The sequence below is a fragment of the Lathyrus oleraceus genome, chromosome 7 (assembly GCF_024323335.1).
Source record: "Lathyrus oleraceus cultivar Zhongwan6 chromosome 7, CAAS_Psat_ZW6_1.0, whole genome shotgun sequence".
In the NCBI taxonomy this organism is placed as follows: Eukaryota; Viridiplantae; Streptophyta; class Magnoliopsida; order Fabales; family Fabaceae; genus Lathyrus; species Lathyrus oleraceus.
The window spans coordinates 342,567,080-342,587,770 of NC_066585.1; positions in this window are offsets into that span (position 1 = coordinate 342,567,080).

The following is a 20,691-nucleotide window of genomic DNA, read 5'->3' on the forward strand; positions in this document are numbered from 1 at the left end:
TTTTGAGAGTGGTTCTTGATCACCAAGCATTCCTTGCATTTATATGTCATTTCTTTTCTTTTAATCACTAACCAAAAGTACAAAAATATGTCATCTAACCTTTGTCTTGAAGATGAAGCAATAACAGGTCAAGGCAATTAAAGGCATTCATTGAGCAATAGATGGTGGTCATTCTTGAGATTTGGACCCCACAATCATTCACAAGAGTTTATATGAGCTATGATGTCATTTTGAAGCAAAATCCCAAGTGGTAGAGGCTTGAACTTCATCAGAACATTGTCAAGTCATCTGAAGGCCTAGAAAGTCAACTACAAAGTCAACTGTGGATTTGGAGATGGGAAGGGATTAGAAATACTTCATTCATGGTCAAACAAGTCTCATTTGACATTTCAAAACACTCACATTGAAGAATTTGAGGTCCAGTCAAGAATTTCCAAAAATAGCAAGTGACCTATAATTTGAACTTTCCAAAAATGGAAAGGTTTTGGACCAACTTCAACTCAATATTACATCATCAAGAAGACTTCAAATGAAATTTTGTTGAACATGAAAGTTGTAGATCTTTCTCTCCCATTTCCAAAATGTCCAAGATCATGAATTTCTAATGTGTGGTTGAGGAGATATGATCAAATCATGGCAGAGTGTGCTTGAAAATTCAAATGGGCATAACTTTTGAACCAAAGCTCCAAAATGAGTGGTTCTCCTTGCAATATTCTCCTCATGACTTGTAGTTTCCAAACATCTCATTACATGGCTTGAATTCCTCTTGCATGATTATGTGCTCACTCATGAAGTTTTTAGAAGGAATTTTCATAAAATCATTTTGGTGGATCATATGCATACAAAACCATTTCCAAAGCTTGCATGGAGTAATTTTAAGTGATTTTGGGCCTCATGGTGGTATTGTTCAGGCATGCATGAAGTGCATGCGGTGAAATTACCAATTGATACATACACCTCACAATTTGTTAATCTTAATTGCATTTGGCTTAAACATGATTTCAGCATCATTAGCATGGCATATATAAGGATAATCTCAACTGTTTTCATCATTAACATCCATTTCAGATCTAAATCTTGAAAATCATCCAAATTTTTCTCTCAAAAATATTTTTGCAATTCTTCACACAAGAGCCATTTCTAGTGATGGATTCATGATCAGGAAGCATTGTTGAGCAAGATTGGACGTGAATTCGAAGCAAATCGTGTCAGTTTGGACTATACTCAAAGCTTGAAGCATCTATGGAGTTTGGAAATTGAGCTGGATTCGTGCATGCTGGAGCATTCAATTCATCATCAATCACTTCAACAAGCATCATAGAGTAGATTTGAGGCCTTGCTGAGCTTGTAGCACACGATTCCAGCTAGCTGTTCTTCAAGAGGTCAGGATTCGATCTCAATAATTCTTGAATTCATTAGGATATTGTTGTAGATCTTGTTGTCCTGATGAATCTGAGCTTTGAATCGTGTGATTTGGTGCTGTTTTGAGTTAGTCATGGATGATTGAATATTTGACATGTTGAAATGATTTTCTTCGATCTGAACTTGTTATGATGTTTTTGCATGATTTGGTTATGGATATGTGATGTGCATGACATGAGGATTCGAATGATGTGCTTGTTTTTGATTTCTGGACTTTTTTTTTGAAATCTGGAAATTCAGATGAAGAACATCATGATCTTCATCTTCAACCTATGAAGTTCATCATTTCCACGTTTAGCCATGAACTCGCTTCGATTTTGCTACGAGCGTGCATGTTTAGCTACGATTCTGGGCGCGCTAGGGTTTCTTCAGTGAAACGGCGTCGTTTCACTTGAGGCGCCAAATTCAAATATGCACTGACTTCGATTCCCAGCGAGGGGATATTTTCAAATGTTATTTCATTTTTATACTTTCCCTCCTATTTTCACATGCTATGTCCATTTCCATTTTTTATTTTTTCCTGAACTTAGAAAAATCATAACAAATTGAAAACTTATCCAATTTCATCCCAATTTTTTGCAAAATGATCCTTGTTCTATCTAGTTTTTTATCATCATAATTTCCAAAATTGTGCTTGGCTGGATTTTATTTGGTGCTAGGATATGTGATCATATGTCTAATTGTGACCTTGCCTTGCTTATCTCATTGTGAAATGCTTGTTTCTTATCCAATGAACCTGAAATTTTGCATGCTAATTCTAGACACATTGCTGGACATTTTGGTTTTGGTTTGACATTTTTCTCAATTACCATTGCTGTTTTATGCTTGTGCTAACTTGGTGTGACAATTTGTGTCACAGCTTTGAATGTTCAACTTGTACCATGTGATTTCCATGCCAAATGATTTCTGATTCCCCTGATTTTTTGTATGTGGATCATGTTATATGTCTTGAATGTGCATGAATTTTTCTGGATTTATTTGAATCATTTCTGTTTTGATTTGAATTTTTCATTCATGTTGATCACATATGAGCTTTGAAATTGCCTTGAACTTCACTTGATCATGAAATGCTTTTGGTGATTGATTTTGATGTGAGCCTTTTTAGGATATGTCAATATGTGTGTGAAGTTACTTTGTGTTAAATTTCAGCCCCTGTTTTGGATTTTTTCTCCATCTTTGACCCTAGGCTTTGACCTAGTGGTTTGTTACTTACTTGTGAGCTTTGATTTCAGGTTTAAGCATCCAAATGCCATGGTTGATGATGCGTCATCATGTGAATATTGATGTTTGCTTTTGATTACTAACACTTGTGTGTTTTGTAGGTTGATGCTAACTCATTTGAGTTTGCCTTATGGCTTACACATTTTGTACATTGAGATCATCTATTGCTTATTGACTGTTGTCTGTTTGTCTGAGTATTGTACTGATTTGTTTAGTGTTTCCACAGGTACTTAAGTTGCTTTAAGTTCATTTGAACTTTTCTTTTGCTTGGTTGCTTAACCACTTAGGTATGATCCCTAATCTTCATGTAGTCTGGAAGACCTACTGTTATTGGTAGGCACCTGTCTGAAGCCCTCCTTAAGAGGCAATGCTTGTGATTTTTTAATTTTATGCCAAGCAGGTAAAGTCCTCTAAAGAGGCAATTGGCAGATAAAAGAGATGTGTAATCCATCTCCTGCTACTCAGTGTGTCATTCACCTTGCTCACACCATGTGTTGATGCATGGTGAATAATAACCCAAGATCTTATAGAGTCAATCATTTGTGGAGAAGAGTTCCAACTTTCTGAACTCCCACACTTTCCATTGATCAAAGCTCTCCCTGACCAAGGATAAGAGCTATGAGGCACACCCCTCATCTCCTTTTCATCTGCTTCCCCCTAACTCTCAATGTTAGGGTTAAGAGCTCAAAACACCCCATTCCAGTTGGTTGTAAAGCTTAACATTGCTCAAGCCTAATTGATTGTGTATAGTGTGTGCTAATTGACTTGTTTGTCTGCTTACCTGATTCATCTGTACATATTTTGCTTGAGTGTGCCTTTGTGCATTTGTCATCATTACTTGTATATCATTTCATAAACATTGTTCATTACTTTGTAACATTTGGTTTTGTCCATGGAGGAGGCAAGCATAAGTCCATTGATTGGCAGTTGTTTCCTATGATATGGTAGGAGACTAGTATAAGTCCATTGATTGGCATCTGGTATCCATGTTTCTCTTTGTTTTAGGAGATTGGTATAAGCCCATTGATTGGCATCTGGTATCCATTTTGTTTTAGGAGATTGGTATAAGTCCACTGATTGGCATCCGATATCCATTTCTATTTTGTGAGATTGGAATAAGTCCATTGATTGGCATCCGGTATCCATTTCTGTTTTGTGAGATTGGAATAAGTCCGTTGATTGGCATCCGATATCCATTTACTTTGTTCATCTGTTATTTGCTTGTTGCCTATTCCAAAGGAATCACTTGAATCATCTATATATGATCTCAAGAGGTGAACATCTAAGAAGTTTTACTTCCTAACCCTCCCACCTTTTGTTTCTTTAAACCTCCAAGTGCATGTTAATCCAAAACAAGAAAACTAATGTGCAAACATCTTCATTTGTTTTCAAATTAGAAACCTAGGCCTTAGGCCTTTGATTTTTCAAACTTCATTTTCATAATACTTCTTTTGAATTGAATTCTAATCATATCTTGACCACTTTTGTGAATAATCCTAATTGGTTAATTTCACTCACTCAATTGTTTTGTGGCTTTGTCCACTCTTGATAAGTTTTCATACATTAGCCATAGGTTTGATTTGTCCTAGTTGGTTGATGTTAATCTCACCTTTTGTCCTTAGTGACTGAATTGTAAGACTTCCTTGCTTTTTGTAGGGTTAACCCCTCACTAGCAAGTTGAAGCTTTTCTCACATGGTGGACTTGTTGTTTGTATAGGTTGAGTTTTCTCCCGTGGATAACGAAAGACCTTAGGGCTTTTGTTTTAAAATCAACTCACTTACTTTTGGAAATCTTTTAGCCGAACTACGGCGTTTTGATCCTTACCTTCCATGGAAAGGTACGTAGGCAACGGGTTCATCCGTTCAAACACAAAAATAATAACTTGTATATTCTTTTCTCATCCCTTCAATCCATGTTTGCACAATAAATATTTCATAAAGAAATAAAATTTCGTACAACAAGTTGTGAAAAGGGCTCCCTAGGAGTACCTAGGACGTTTTGGGTGCCTAACACCTTCCCATTGCGTAATTAACCCCTTACCCAGATCTCTGATCTTTTCATTAGTTTTCTATGTGTAAAATTTCTTAGGCTTTTGTTCGCTTTTTAGCCATTCCTTTGGATAAATAAAAGTGCGGTGGCGACTCGATTCTTTGTATGCTTTGCTTTTGATTTAGTCAATAAATCATAAAGTGACGAATACACCGCTACAGAAAAGTGGCGACTCTGCTGGGGATAAATCTCCTTGGTGGTTTTGCCTACTTTTCACCCTTGATTGTATGATATTGTTTATCTGTTATATGACATATTTTTGTATAATTTGGGATTACTGTATTGATTGTAATGATTGAATTGCTTGATATACAATTACTTATTTGCTTGGTGATCTCTGTGAGATGAGTTCTATACCCGAACTCGAGTGCACCTTAGGATAGGAGAATGGCATAGTCTCGTCGACTTGTGTGGAGTATTCCTTAGCAAGTTGACTTGCGAGTCCATTCACATGGTGGAGGTCATGTTGGATTAATAATGTCACACAAGTCATTTGTGGTTAGGCATTATTCTTTCAATCATGTGCCTTAGAAGCCAAGGACCTTAGTTTACCCAGCCCATCTTGGCCTGCTTTTAGGACGTAGTGCGGAGGTCGTTCAGATGTAAGATCTGATGCGATTGTTACGCGATACTACACTCATAAGAGTCTCTCTTGAGAATATTTTTGGAATACGAGTATTCGTTCCTCCGATAATATTCGAAAGATGGGATGATGACTATGGGAACCTCTTATAGAACATGTTCGGCAGGTTTAAACCCTAGTACACTCCCTTTGGGTGGTTCTTAACCGAGACTTCATTCTCGTGACTCTCAACAAACCCGTGATTCATGGTTGAGTCGTTCAGACATCCTTAATATCAATGGAACTTGGGTGTCGATAAGGTGAAAACCATAATCCACCAAAATGGATGATTGATATTAAGGATGATTGAGCCGGTTCATGTATCGTTAATGTCAATGGAACTTGGGTGTTGATAAGGTGAAAACCATAATCCACCAAGATGGATGATTGATATTAAGGATACTATGAGCTTTCCCATGACCTTTGTCTGGTGTGTTTTGCTTGATCCTTGAGTGTGATTGTTGCATTCATACATTCATGCATTCATCTGCATTCATGTCATCAGAAAAATGAGAAAATTTTCAAGGAACTTAAAGGGTTTATTTGCAAAATTTTCAAGGAACTTAAAGGGTTTATTTGCAAAATTTTCAGACATGGAAAGACCAAAAAGGCATACAAAGAAGTACAACTTTCGATAGCCCGATCTGAAAGAGTTAAGGAATCTGACATCTTATGTATTAGATCCCTTGGGTTTTAAAGCTCGTTATGGGAAGCTTCTGCCTCTGTTGACTACTCAGGTTGATGAAGGGTTGATGAGTACTTTGGCGCAGTTCTATGATCCTCTGTATCATTGCTTCTCTTTTCCGGACTTTCAGCTGTTGCCTGCGCTCGAGGAGTATGCTCATCTCGTGGGTATTCCTATTCTGGATCAGGTGCCGTTCAGTGGCTTGGAGAGTATTCCGACTTCTCGAGAGATCACAAACTTGTTGCACATAGATGAATCCCTGATTGAAGCGCATATGACCACCAAAGGTGGAATTCAGGGTCTTCCTTCTGATTTCCTCATCGCTCAAGCTACCGTTTATGGGAAGGCCATGAGTGAGGATGCCTTTGAGGCCATATTCGTGCTTCTCATCTATGGTTTGGTATTATTCCCAACATCGACAAATTTGTGGATGTGAACGCCATTAGGATCTTTTCTGTTCTTAATCCCGTTCCTACTCTGTTGGGTGATACCTATTTCTCTTTGCATCTGAGGAATGCAAAGGGTGGAGGAGCTATTGTGTGCTATTTGCCTCTGTTGTATAAGTGGTTTATTTCTCACTTACCGCAGACGGTCGCTTTCAAGGAGAACAAGAGATGTCTACGGTGGTCTACGAGACTTATGTCTCTCACTAATGACGATATCTCTTGGTATGATCGCGTGTATGATACATTTCAGATCATTGACTATTGTGGTGAATTCCCTAATGTGCCTCTTCTTAGTACATGTGGTGGGATCAGCTACAACCCTATCTTAGCACGTCGTCAGCTTGGGTTCCCCCTAAAGGATAAACCTCATAACATTCTGTTAGAAAGTGTATTCTTTCAGGAGGGTAAAGATCCCCATGGTCTGAAAGCCAGGATGGTCCGTGCTTGGCGCAAGATTCACAAGAAGGGTAGAAGTGAGTTGGGTCCGAAGAACTGCATTGCTTTGGAGCCGTATACTTCTTGGGTCAGACAGAGAGCATCAGAGTATCTTATGCCATATGATTATCCGAGACCTACACCGTTGGTTGTGGCTGGGCCTTCAACCCTCCCTAACCAAGGCGTAGAGGAGTTGAGAGAAGAAGACCTTTCACGTGCCTGGACTCGTGAAAGAGAAGAGTTGCTTCAACAGCTTAAGGAGAAGGACGCTCTGATCGAATTCCTCGAGCTTCGGGTGATAGATGATCCGAATGATACCTGGACTTCTCTGCTTCCTCAGTCTTCCAAATTCTGGAAGAGGAAGTATGATCGACTTGCTAAGGAGAAAGCGGATATGGAAGCAGCATACGAGAGAGAGATCAAGAGGCTTTGTGTATCTCGTCTTCCAGCATCTCGAGCTTCTAGGGATCCATAGGATGTTCATTTTCCTTTTCCCTTGTAATATGATTGATAATGTTGTACTTCTTTGTCCCAAATATATATTTGATGAGATATTTTTCCATATGCGATTAAATGCTTTAAATTTCGAAAAATTCGCAAATAGAACCCTAAAAGTTCCTTGAAATAAAAAAACAAAGCATATGCACAAGAATTGCATGCATCATTTTGCATAAGCAGGTGTTGTTCTGGTCTTCTTGTCTGTGGCCTAACTCTGTGCTCTTCATTTATTTTGAAGACAAGCTGACTCATCGGTACTACACCCGAGCTAATTCTGCAAGAGTGATGGATCAACTTGAACAAGAGAACCGTGAGCTGAAGGAAGAGGTCGCTAGAATGACTGCTCTGATGGAGCAATTCTTAGCTACCCAGAATCAACCGTCTCCACCGCCTGCAACTCCTCCCCAGAGGACTGTTCTATCTGAAGTAGTTGCGTCAACTGTGCCAGCTGCCAGTACCCATTTCGTGCCAGCCATGCCATCCGGGTTTCCGTGGGGTATGCCTCTAGGTTTTATGCCAGATATTACAACTCCTACATTTGCTTCCATGCCGGCATCTAGCCCGGTCCTTGCAATGCCTCCTCCTGTCGTGCATACTATTCCTAGGGTAGACGACACCATCTATCATTCTGAGCCGTCTGAGGGCCCAGATGTTAATGAAAAGATGGATGCGATGAACGACCAATTCCTTGAACTCCGCAAGGAATTGAAGACCCTTCGAGGGAAAGACTTGTTCGGCAAGTCTGCTGCTGAATTATGCTTGGTTCCCGGTGTTAAGATTCCCGTCAAATTCAAAGTTCCTGACTTTGAGAAGTATAAGGGGAACACCTGCCCGCTCAGCCACCTGGTTATGTATGCCAGGAAAATGTCTACTCAAACGGATAATGATCAACTGTTGATTCATTATTTCCAGGATAGTTTGTCTGGTGCAGCTCTTCGTTGGTATATGAGCCTTGATAGTGCAAACATCCGCTCATTCAACGATCTTGGCGAAGCCTTCGTCAAGCAATATAAGTATAATGTGGATATGGCTCCTGACCGTGATCAACTCAGAGTTATGTCCCAGAAGGACAAAGAGACATTCAAGGAGTACGCCCAGAGGTGGCGAGAGCTGGCAGCTCAGATTACTCCTCCGCTGGAAGAGAAGGAGATGATTAAGATCTTTTTGAAAACTCTTAGTTCATTTTATTATGAGCGGATGGTCGCTAGTGCTCCCTATGATTTCACTGAGATGGTGAACATGGGGATGCGATTGGAGGAAGGAGTCCGGGAAGGGCGTTTGACTAAGGATGAAGGCTCTTCTAAACGATATGGGGCGTTTAAGAAGAAAGATGGGGAGGCACATGATGTGCAATCCCATGCTAAACCTAGAAGACCCTCTGCCAAGAGGAAGCCTGTGCGTCATGCCAGCAGTCAGCATCAGGTGGCTCACATAGCACCTGTCTTCAGAGACAACAATCAACATAATCAACAACAACCTCAGTATCAACAGCAACATCGCCCACAGCAACAGGCTTACCAGCCTCGCAACAACAGTAATCAGGCTAATTTGAATTATGAGAGGAAAAAGATCACTTTCGATCCTATTCCTATGTCATACACTGAGCTATATCCCTCTTTAATAGAGAGGAAACTGATTACCCCGAGGGATCCTCCGGTTGTACCTGCTAACCCGCAGTGGTGGTACAAGCCCGACCAACATTGTGTTTATCATTCCGGTGCTCCCGGTCACAATATAGAGAACTGCTATTCGTTGAAGACTAAGGTTCAATACCTTATAAGATGCGGCATTCTGAGCTTTGAGGACTCAGGCCCCAATGTTACGAAGAACCCATTGCCCGAGCATGGGAAGTCGGTTAACATGGTCCAGGGTTGCCCTGGAAAATATAAGGTCAAATATGTAAGCCATATTCGACAGTCATTGGTTGAGTTGCATCGTCTGCTGTGTGATTACAGTCATATGGAGCACGACCATGACAAATGTCGTATCTGTTCCGTCAATAGATTGGGTTGCCGCCAAGTGCGCAGAGAGCTTCAAGAGCTGTTGGATGAGGGGACTATTGAGATCCTTCAAAACAGAAATGTTGATGAAGATGAACCAGAAGTAAATGTGATTTCTCCTGTGTTCAAGATTCCTGAGCCTGTTGTCATCCGTTATGATGGTAGCAAGCCGAAGGTCTCTCCTTCCTTGGTGATTATGCCTGCGGGCCCTGTGCCTTATGCTTCAGATATAGCAATTCCCTTCCGCTATAATCCAGTTGCTGTTGAAGATGGGAAAGAAGTGTCGTTGCCTTCAACTTCTATGGTAAACATTGCTGATGTGAGCGGGTTGACCCGGAGTGGTCGTGTATTTTCTACACCCCCGAAGCCTCATGTTGTTGCTGATACTGTTGTGCGTCCGGTTGGGACTGCAGTGAATGTTCTGAACCCGGCACTTGCTGTTGTTAAACCCTCCTCTGTACAAAAGACTCCTACTTCTTCTGTTGGCCCGAGTGGCATTGTGAATGAAGACTGTGATGAGATGCTGAGGCTCATCAAGAAGAGTGAGTACAACGTTGTAGACCAGCTTCTACAAACGCCGTCCAAGATCTCCGTGCTATCTTTGCTTCTGAATTCAGAACCCCATAGGGAGGCTCTGCATAAAGTATTGGACGTGGCTTATGTTGATCACGATGTCACGATTGAACAGTTTGACAGTATTGTTGCAAACATTACTGCTTGCAACACTTTGAGTTTCTGTGACGCTGATCTCCCTGAGGAGGGAAGAGACCACAACATGGCTTTAAATATTTCTATAAATTGCAAGACCGACGCCATGTCCAACGTGCTGGTGGACACTGGGTCATCTTTGAATGTATTGCCAAAGACCACTCTTTCGAGATTGTCATATCAGGGGCCTCCCATGAGGCAGAGTGGTGTTGTTGTGAAAGCTTTCGATGGGTCGCGTAAGACCGTGAATGGGGAAGTTGATCTCCCAATCAAGATTGGACCAAGTGATTTCCAAGTTACCTTTCAGGTTATGGATATCCACCCATCTTATAGTTGTCTCCTTGGTAGACCATGGATTCACGAGGCTGGCGCCGTGACATCCACCCTACACCAGAAGCTGAAATTCGTCAAGAATAAGAAACTGGTTGTGGTAGGGGGAGAAAAGGCTTTCCTGGTTAGCCACCTGTCTTCTTTCTCATATATTGATGCTGAAGATGAAGTTGGAACGCCTTTCCAAGCTTTGTCTATAGCTGAGCCGATTGAGAAGAAGTCTCCTTCATTTGCTTCCTATCGTGACGCGAAACTGGCCATCGAATGTGGTGCAGTTGCTGGTTTAGGGAAGATGATTGAGCTTGAAGATAATAAATCTCAGGCTGGCATTGGCTATTCTTCTGGGGCATTCAATGAGAAAGGACTTTTCAAGAGTGGAGGTTTCATCCATGCTGATCAAGTTGAGGAAGCTGCTGCTATCTTGGAAGAGGATGCAGAGGATTTGAACAATTTTGTTATCCCTGGCGAGATCTGCCACAATTGGGTCGCTGTGGATGTTCCTACAGTCATTCATAAGTCAGCGTAATTTGTTCACTTTGTTTAAAAACCCTTCTCCCATGCCAAAAGGAGAAGTGATGACATCGTTGGCGTCATATATACAATGATATTTTCATTCAATTAATGCATGTTAAACATTTGTTTTTCCATTTGTTTTCACTTTTTGCTTTTGCATGAAGTCGGTGATCACAAAAAACCTAAAAACAAGAATAAAAGCAATCTTTTTTCATCTGCATAATGGTTTGCTTGTTTAAATTCTAAAGTTTTTATTATCTAAAATCATTATGCAGGTTGATTCTAAAACCCATTGAACATAATGATCCAACGCCATCTCCCAATTTTGAATTCCCTGTATTTGAGGCAGAGGAAGATGATGTTGAAGGGATTCCTGATGAGATTTCCCGTCTCCTTGAGCACGAGAAGAAGATCATTCAGCCGCATCTCGAAGATCTGGAAATAGTCAACCTGGGGTCTGAAGATTGTGTTCGTATGGTGAAGATTGGGGCACTCCTTGAAGAGTCTGTTAAGAAGGGGTTGATCAGTTTGCTACGAGAATATTCCGATATTTTCGCTTGGTCGTATGAAGACATGCCAGGTCTAGATACAAATATTGTGCAACATTTCCTGCCTTTGAAGCCTGAGTGCGTGCCTGTGAAGCAGAAGCTCAGAAGAACTCATCCAGATATGGTAGTGAAGATCAAAGAGGAAGTTCAGAAGCAAATTGATGCAGGGTTTCTGGTGACTTCTACATATCCTCAATGGGTGGCCAATATTGTGCCAATGCCTAAGAAAGACAGAAAAGTCCGTATGTGTGTTGATTACAGAGATTTGAATAAAGCTAGTCCGAAGGATGATTTCCCTCTACCACACATTGATATGTTGGTAGACAATACGGCCAAATTCAAAGTCTTTTCGTTTATGGACGAATTTTCCGGATATAATCAAATCAAGATGGCACCCGAGGATATGGAGAAGACAACATTCATCACACCTTGGGGAACATTCTGTTATCGAGTGATGCCCTTCGGTTTGAAGAACGCCGGAGCCACGTATCAACGTGCTATGACTACCTTGTTTCATGATATGATGCACAAGGAGATAAAGGTCTATGTTGATGATATGATTGCTAAGTCCCGAACGGAAGTTGAACATGTTGAGCATTTGTTGAAGCTTTTTCAGCGTTTGAGGAAGTACAAGTTGCGTCTGAATCCGAACAAATGTACATTTGGAGTCCGTTCCGGCAAGTTGTTGGGTTTTGTTGTCAGCGAGAGAGGTATTGAGGTTGATCCTGCAAAGGTCAAAGCAATACAAGAGATGCCTGCACCCAAAACTGAAAAGTAAGTCCGAGGTTTTCTTGGCCGCTTGAACTATATTTCCAGATTCATATCCCACATGACTGCCACATGTGCGCCGATATTCAAGCTCCTCCGGAAAGATCAATCTCATGATTGGACCGAGGATTTCCAGAAAGCTTTCGATAGTATCAAAGATTATCTGTCTGAACCTCCGATCTTGTCTCCGCCTGTAGAAGGAAGACCTCTGATCATGTATCTGACTGTTCTTGAAGATTCCATGGGTTGTGTACTTGGTCAACAAGATGAATCAGGGAAGAAGGAATCTGCTATTTACTACCTCAGTAAGAAGTTCACTGATTGTGAGTCTCGATACTCTATGCTTGAGAAGATGTGTTGTGCTTTAGCTTGGGCTGCTAAGCGCTTACGCCAGTACATGATAAATCATACAACTTGGTTGATATCCCGAATGGATCCGATCAAGTATATTTTCGAGAAGCCTGCTTTAACTGGAAGGATTGCCCGTTGGCAGATGTTGTTGTCTGAGTATGATATCGAGTATCGAGCTCAGAAAGCTATCAAAGGTAGTATCTTGGCTGACCATTTAGCGCATCAGCCGATTGAAGATCATCAGCCTGTTCAGTACGACTTCCCTGACGAGGAGATTCTGTATTTGAAAATGAAAGATTGTGATGAGCCTACACTTGATGAAGGTCCAGAACCTGGTTTCAGATGGACGATGGTGTTTGATGGCGCTGTGAATCAGTACGGAAATGGAATTGGGGCAGTAATCATTACTCCTCATGGAACACATATTTCGTTTACAATAAGGCTAACTTTCAAATGCACGAATAATATGGCTGAGTACAAAGCTTGTATTATGGGATTAGAAGAATGTATTGATCTGAGGATCAAGCATCTTGATGTGTATGGTGATTCGGCCTTGGTTGTCAATCAGATCAAGGGTGAATGGGAGACGAATCAACCTGGTCTCATTCCGTATAGAGATTATGCGAGGAGGATTTCAACGTTCTTTACAGAAGTTAACTTTCATCATATTCCTCGAGAAGATAATCGGATGGCAGATGCTCTTGCTACGCTTGCTTCAATGATTGTAGTCAAGTATTGGAATGAAGTTCCCATTATCCCCGTGATGCGCTTGGATAGACCAGCTCACGTATTTGCAGTTGAAGAAGTGAATGATGACAAGCCTTGGTATTTTGATATCAAGAATTTCCTCCAGAACCAGGTCTACCCGCCTGGGGCATCTGTGAAAGACAGGAAAACTTTAAGAAGGTTGTCAGGCAGTTTCTACCTCAATGATGAAGTGCTTTACAAGAGAAATTTTGATATGGTTCTGCTCAGATGCGTGGATAGACATGAAGCAAACCTGTTGATGACTGAGGTCCATGAGGGTTCATTTGGTACTCATTCCAATGGACATGCCATGGCTAGAAAGATGCTAAGAGCAGGCTACTATTGGCTGACAATGGAGTCTGACTGCTGCAAATATGTGAAGAAATGCCACAAGTGTCAAATTTATGCGGATAAGATCCATATTCCTCTGACACTTCTGAATGTGATTTCATCACCATGGCCTTTCTCTATGTGGGGAATCGACATGATCGGCATGATTGAACCGAAAGCGTCCAACGAACACAGGTTTATTCTCGTAGCAATTGATTACTTCACCAAATGGGTTGAAGCCGCATCGTATGCGAATGTGACCAGGCAAGTGGTCGTGAAGTTTATCAAGAATCAACTTATTTTCCGTTATGGTGTGCCAGATAAGATCATCACCGATAATGGATCTAATCTGAATAATAAGATGATGGAAGAGTTGTGCGCTGAGTTCAAGATTGCACACCATAATTCCTCTCCTTACAGACCAAAGATGAATGGGGCTATTGAAACTGCTAACAAGAATATCAAGAAGATTATCCAGAAGATGGTTGTTACGTACAAAGATTGGCATGAAATGTTGCCATTTGCTTTGCATGGTTATCGTACATCTGTCCGTACTTCAACAGGGGCAACCCCTTTCTCTCTTGTTTACGGCATGGAGGTTGTTCTCCCAGTAGAGGTGGAGATCCCATCAATGAGAGTCTTGATGGAAGCCAAGTTGACTGATGCTGAATGGATTCAGAGTCGTTACGACCAGTTGAATTTGATTGAAGAGAAACGATTGACTGCCATGTGTCATGGTCAGTTATATCAGCAGAGAATGAAGAAAGCATTCGATAAGAAGGTCAAACCTCGTGTGTTTCGAGAAGGCGACCTCGTGCTCAAGAAAGTTTTGTCTTTCGCGCCCGATTCCAGGGGCAAGTGGACTCCAAACTACGAGGGTCCATATGTTGTTAAGAGAGCCTTTTCAGGCGGTGCTTTGATGCTTACAACAATGGATGGGGAGGATTTCACTCGTCCTGTGAATTCAGATGCAGTCAAGAAATACTTTGCCTAAAAAAGAAAAAGTATATAAAAGAAAAACATAACAGCTCGCTAAGTTGAAAACCCGAAAGGGCGGCTTAGGCAAAAATGAGCGTCTCGGTGGAAAACCCGAAAGGATCAAAGTAGTAGAGACTTGAAAAAGAGAATATTTGCATCCCGCTAGATTGAGTACCTCACCCTGGGGCAATCTAGGCAAAAATTAGGGATTTGGCAAGTAACTGCATCCTGATAAGACTTTCTGTTCCACAGCTGTCCTTTCGTCAAAGATTCTCGATTCGTCGTCAACTGAAGCTTCGAATACATCGGATTCAAATTGGTAGAGAAAGGATCATTATGTTCAATGTAGCCCTCTTCCAATATATATCACCGATTTCAAACTTGTACAGATCTATGGAGTCTTGCCATTTGCAGGCTACCATTCCATCAAATCAATTTGAGCTTTTATCCAATTATTTGCACTCTTATTTGTTTCAATTCAACAAATGTTTTGCATGTTTTAATTGATAAAATGTCATTGTTTTAAACAAGAAAAATTTTCAAATTTTGTTTTAAACAAAGTGAATATTCACAATGATGAAAGGATACCTAAGAATTTCTCAGTGCTCTCCCAAGGGTGGCATGATTCCCAACAGGGTAAGACATTTGTTCATATTTCTGGCATTGGTTGTATCCTCTTTTATCCAGATTATTGTTAGGGTTGTTCCCTAAGCAGAGATTTTGTCGAGATTTGGTTCCCTAAGCAGAGTGTTTGTTGAGAACTTCACAATCCCCTCCAATAATATTCTCTCCACGGTATGGGTGCTTTCCTTTTGGAAGATTCTGTAGTTGGTGGATTGACATCCCGGTACTTCGTCTGTTTCCTCAGTACGGTCGCCAACGGAGTTGTTGGCATGATGTACTTCATCTATGCTATCTTTCTCCATCAGAGTGCTTGTTGAGGTTTTCACCTCTTACCCCTTCAGCAGAGCAGTGATTATTTCCTTCTCAGCCGTTGGTGGTTTCCTCTTAGAAGATTCAGCATTTGGTGGTTGATCACCAGTTCTCCTTCTCATCTTCAGATAATTCCCCAGTAGATTTGTGGTACGGTGGATTGTGTCTGTGATGTTTCCCTGCAGAAGTTTCGTGATTTCCCTGCAGTATCCCCAACAGAGTTGGTATCCTCAACAGATTTGCTTTTGTGGCAGTTTCTGCCTGTTGTAAACTCTTGTTCCCTAGTTGGGTTGGTCGGTGATCTATCATCCATGGATTTGGTTGATTTCCTGATGCTTTTGATCCCCAGTAGAGTGGCTTATGGCAGGATCTACTTGTGTGATCTATTTTTCCCTCGGTGGGTTTATCCCCAATGGAGTGACTGACAGTATCCCCAGTAGAGTTGCTTGTGCGGCTAGATTCTACTTGTGTGTTCTGTTCTCAACAGCAGTTCTTGTTTGTGCAACGAACTCTTGTTTCCTAGTTGATACTGAGGATCCCCTTGCAGAAATCTCGGGATTTCTCCATTTCCCCAACAAATTTGTCTTTGTGGCAGTTGCTGCCTGTTGTGAACTTCTGTTCCCCAGTTGGGTTGATTGATGATCCATCACTCAGAGATTTTGTGATTTCTTTGATATCTCTGATCTTTTGTTTTCCAGCAGATCTTTGCTTTTTAGCAGTTAGATCTCTAGCAGATTGGCTTTCCTTGGATTTCCCTTTGGAAGTGTAGTACCGGGCGTTTGATTCCTGGGCTTGTTTGTGTTAGATATGTATGTTTTGTCAGCATTCATCAAACATAAATTACGCATATTCATGCATACTTTCAACATTCAGATATTCATGATTGCATTTTTTGCCATATATCCTTTGTTTATTGTCTCTTGCTAACGATGGTGTAGATCTCTCCAGTAGATCTTCCCAAGCAGATGTCGGGTGTCTAATCTCTCAATATAGAGTCAGCCCCAAAAGCAAAAAGTGTCTGTCTTTCCTTCTGCAATTCCCCACTGAGATATATCCTCGTGGATGACGGCTTTTTCCGTTTCCTCCCAACACATATATTGGGATGGATCTTCCTATTGAGTTATATCCTCATTAGGACGAGTCTTGATTCAGTTTGCCTTTTCGGTTTGATCCTGAATTGGCTTTTTTTCAACTGTCTCTTGTGCTTCCCTGTGGAATAAATGAATGAATTGCCCAGTAACCGACAATAATTCTTTTTATCCCTAATGGAGTTTGGGCCTCTACCCAGTAACCGGTAGTTGTAAGTCCTATGTTCCCTTTTCTTCTTGGGGGAATTTGTGGTTATATACCTTTTATTCCTCAGGAGAGTTGTTGGTTTTCTACCATATATTCGGTAGTTACAAACCCTACTTTTATCCCCTAGCAGAGGTAACCCTTGTGGTTCATTCTGGTTGATGGTGGATTTTGTGGTCTTCTACCCTGTATTCGGTAGTTGTAAATCCTATGTTGTTGTTGTCTCCCTAGCGGAGTCTGTGCTTTCTTGTGGATAATTGCCGTATGCTAGCAATTTTATCCTCAGCCAGAGTTTTTGGTCTTCTACCCCGTATTCGGTAGTTGTAAATCCTAATTTCTCCCTTTTGCAGAGTTAACCTTGTTGTTCATCCTAACCAATGATGGTTACTCTTTGTGGTTATCTTCATCTAGTATTCGATGTTGATATTCCCTCTTTCTTCTGGGTAATTGTCGTATGCTAGCAATTTTTATGCCCAGCAGATCTTCCCTTGTGGATAATTGCCGGATGTTAGCAATTTTATCCTCAGCGGGTCCTTTCACCGTATGCCAGTGATTTGTTCCCCGGATCATTGATGTTTATCAATGTATCCCCGGTGAGTTCTCTTTCATTTACCCTTTTGATTGGTAATGATTGTTGCTCCCCTTGATCGGTCATCTTTATATACCTAGTTTTGGTATCCCGATGCCTTTCTTTTCGGTCGATTTATCCTTTATTAACACAGTAACCGGTTGTGGATAATCTTCCATGCGAGTATGTTATCCACGTTCTGACGGTAATGGATAATATATCTCATGCACTCTTCGGTCGAAGCCTGTTGTGTTTCCCCAGTCGAGTAAGGTTCGTATTCCTTTGTGGGACCGAATATTCTTTATTCTCCTTTTTTTGAGTGTATCACCCAGTAGCCGGTGATACGTATCTTGGATAATTGCCGGATGCTTGCAATTTATCCCCTGTGAGTTATCTTTCGGTTACCCTGTTGGTGTTGGTATCGATTGTCTCTCTTTTCGGTCGGTCACCTATTATATACCCAGTAGTCGGTATCCCTGGTGTTCCTTCCATGCGAGTATACTATCTACGTTCTGACGGTAATAGATAATATATCTCATGCGAGTATACTATCCACGTTCTGACGGTAATGGATATTATATCTCATGCGCTCTTTGGGTTTTTTCCCCAGCTGAGTAAGATTTGTTTTCCCGTTGCGGAGTCGAATGTCCATCCTGTAAGTCGATTTTCTTTTTCAAGCCCTCCTTTCGGATGATGAGTGTTTTGGCATATATACCAATTCACGCTTTGGTCGGTCACCTATTATATACCCAGTAGCCGGTATCCCTGGTGTTCCTTCCTTTCTGCTCCCTATTATGACCTTGGTCCCCTGTGGAGTCAGATTTTCCTGAGTTGATGTACCTTTTTCAAGTCTTTCTCAGATGTTTGGTTGATTGATATCTCTCACCCTTATACTGGTCTTAGATATTCATTCTTCCTGAGCTTGTTGTTCTTTCACCCAGTAACCGGTGTTTAGATCACATGTTTCTTTGAGTTTGTTACCCAGTAACCGGTAACACCTCATCTTGCAGTTTTTCTCCAGGAGAGTCTCTTTGTTAGACATTCCCCAGTGGAGTTTCCGTTGTGATTTTACCCTTTTGCTGTATTGGCACTTTCCCCAATATATGCAGTTTTCCCTGGCAGGGAGATTCTGTGTGAATCTTTTTCCCCAGTCCGAATCCGGATTTTCATCCGAAGTATCCTTCGTGGATAGTTTGAGTCAGCTTGAGTCCTTCAAATGGATGTGTCTTCCTTTGGAAATTTCTTTTTCTTTTCCCGGTTTGAGTCCTTTACTCCCCAGTAAGGTCTCTAATCCAGTCGTGTCCTGCTCGCGCAGTGTCAAGTTCTTCTTTCCCCTAATCCAGGGTCATGTCCTGCTTACGCATTTCTTTTTCTTATCCCCATGAGAGTCCTGTTAGAGTCTCTGTTCCTGGTGAGGGTATTACTCCGATGGATCGTCTTTTCTTCTTTGTGGACCAGTATTCCCCACAGAGTTTGTTTCTTTTGCATTCATACATCTGCATCATGAGGTCTCTTAGGGACCAAAATTTGTCTCATTACTGTTATTTAAGCCCATTCTACCGCGTCGAGATGAAGATTTTAACCTTCACTTCTCCGGCTAGAATGACCTTAAATAGGGGCATCTGTAAGACCCCAATTTTGTCCCTAGGATCCCTCATGGCATCATATCATATCATTGCATTGCCTCAAGGATCATTGTTGTTTTATGCTTGTGCTAACTTGGTGTGACAATTTGTGTCACACCTTTGAATGTTCAACTTGTACCATGTGATTTCCATGCCAAATGATCTCTGATTCCCCTGATTTTTTGTATGTGAATCATGTTAGATGTCTTGAATGTGCATGAATTTTTCCAGAATTATTTGAATTTCTGTTTTGATTTGAATTTTTCATTCATGTTGATCACATATGAGCTTTGAAATTGCCTTGAACTTCACTTGATCATGAAATGCTTTTGGTGATTGATTTTGATGTGAGCCTTTTTAGGATATGTCAGTATGTGTGTGAAGTTACTTTGTGTTAAATTTCAGCCCCTGTTTTGGATTTTTTCTCCATCTTTGACCCTAGGCTTTGACCTAGTGGTTTGTTACTTACTTGTGAGCTTTGATTTCAGGTTTAAGCATCCAAATGCCATGGTTGATGATGCGTCATCATGTGAATATTGATGTTTGCTTTTGATTACTAACACTTGTGTGTTTTGTAGGTTGATGCTAACTCATTTGAGTTTGCCTTATGGCTTACACATTTTGTACATTGAGATCATCTATTGCTTATTGACTGTTGTCTGTTTGTCTGAGTATTGTACTGATTTGTTTAGTGTTTCCACAGGTACTTAAGTTGCTTTAAGTTCATTTGAACTTTTCTTTTGCTTGGTTGCTTAACCACTTAGGTATGATCCCTAATCTTCATGTAGTCTGGAAGACCTACTGTTATTGGTAGGCACCTGTCTGAAGCCCTCCTTAAGAGGCAATGCTTGTGATTTTTTAATTTTATGCCAAGCAGGTAAAGTCCTCTAAAGAGGCAATTGGAAGATAAAAGAGATGTGTAATCCATCTCCTGCTACTCAGTGTGTCATTCACCTTGCTCACACCATGTGTTGATGCATGGTGAATAATAACCCAAGATCTTATAGAGTCAATCATTTGTGGAGAAGAGTTCCAACTTTCTGAACTCCCACACTTTCCATTGATCAAAGCTCTCCCTGACCAAGGATAAGAGCTATGAGGCACACCCCTCATCTCCTTTTCATCTGCTTCCCCCTAACTCTCAATGTTAGGGTTAAGAGCTCAAAACACCCCATTCCAGTTGGTTGTAAAGCTTAACATTGCTCAAGCCTAATTGATTGTGTATAGTGTGTGCTAATTGACTTGTTTGTCTGCTTACCTGATTCATCTGTACATATTTTGCTTGAGTGTGCCTTTGTGCATTTGTCATCATTACTTGTATATCATTTCATAAACATTGTTCATTACTTTGTAACATTTGGTTTTGTCCATGGAGGAGGCAAGCATAAGTCCATTGATTGGCAGTTGTTTCCTATGATATGGTAGGAGACTAGTATAAGTCCATTGATTGGCATCTGGTATCCATGTTTCTCTTTGTTTTAGGAGATTGGTATAAGCCCATTGATTGGCATTTGGTATCCATTTTGTTTTAGGAGATTTGTATAAGTCCATTGATTGGCATCCGATATCCATTTCTATTTTGTGAGATTGGAATAAGTCCATTGATTGGCATCCGGTATC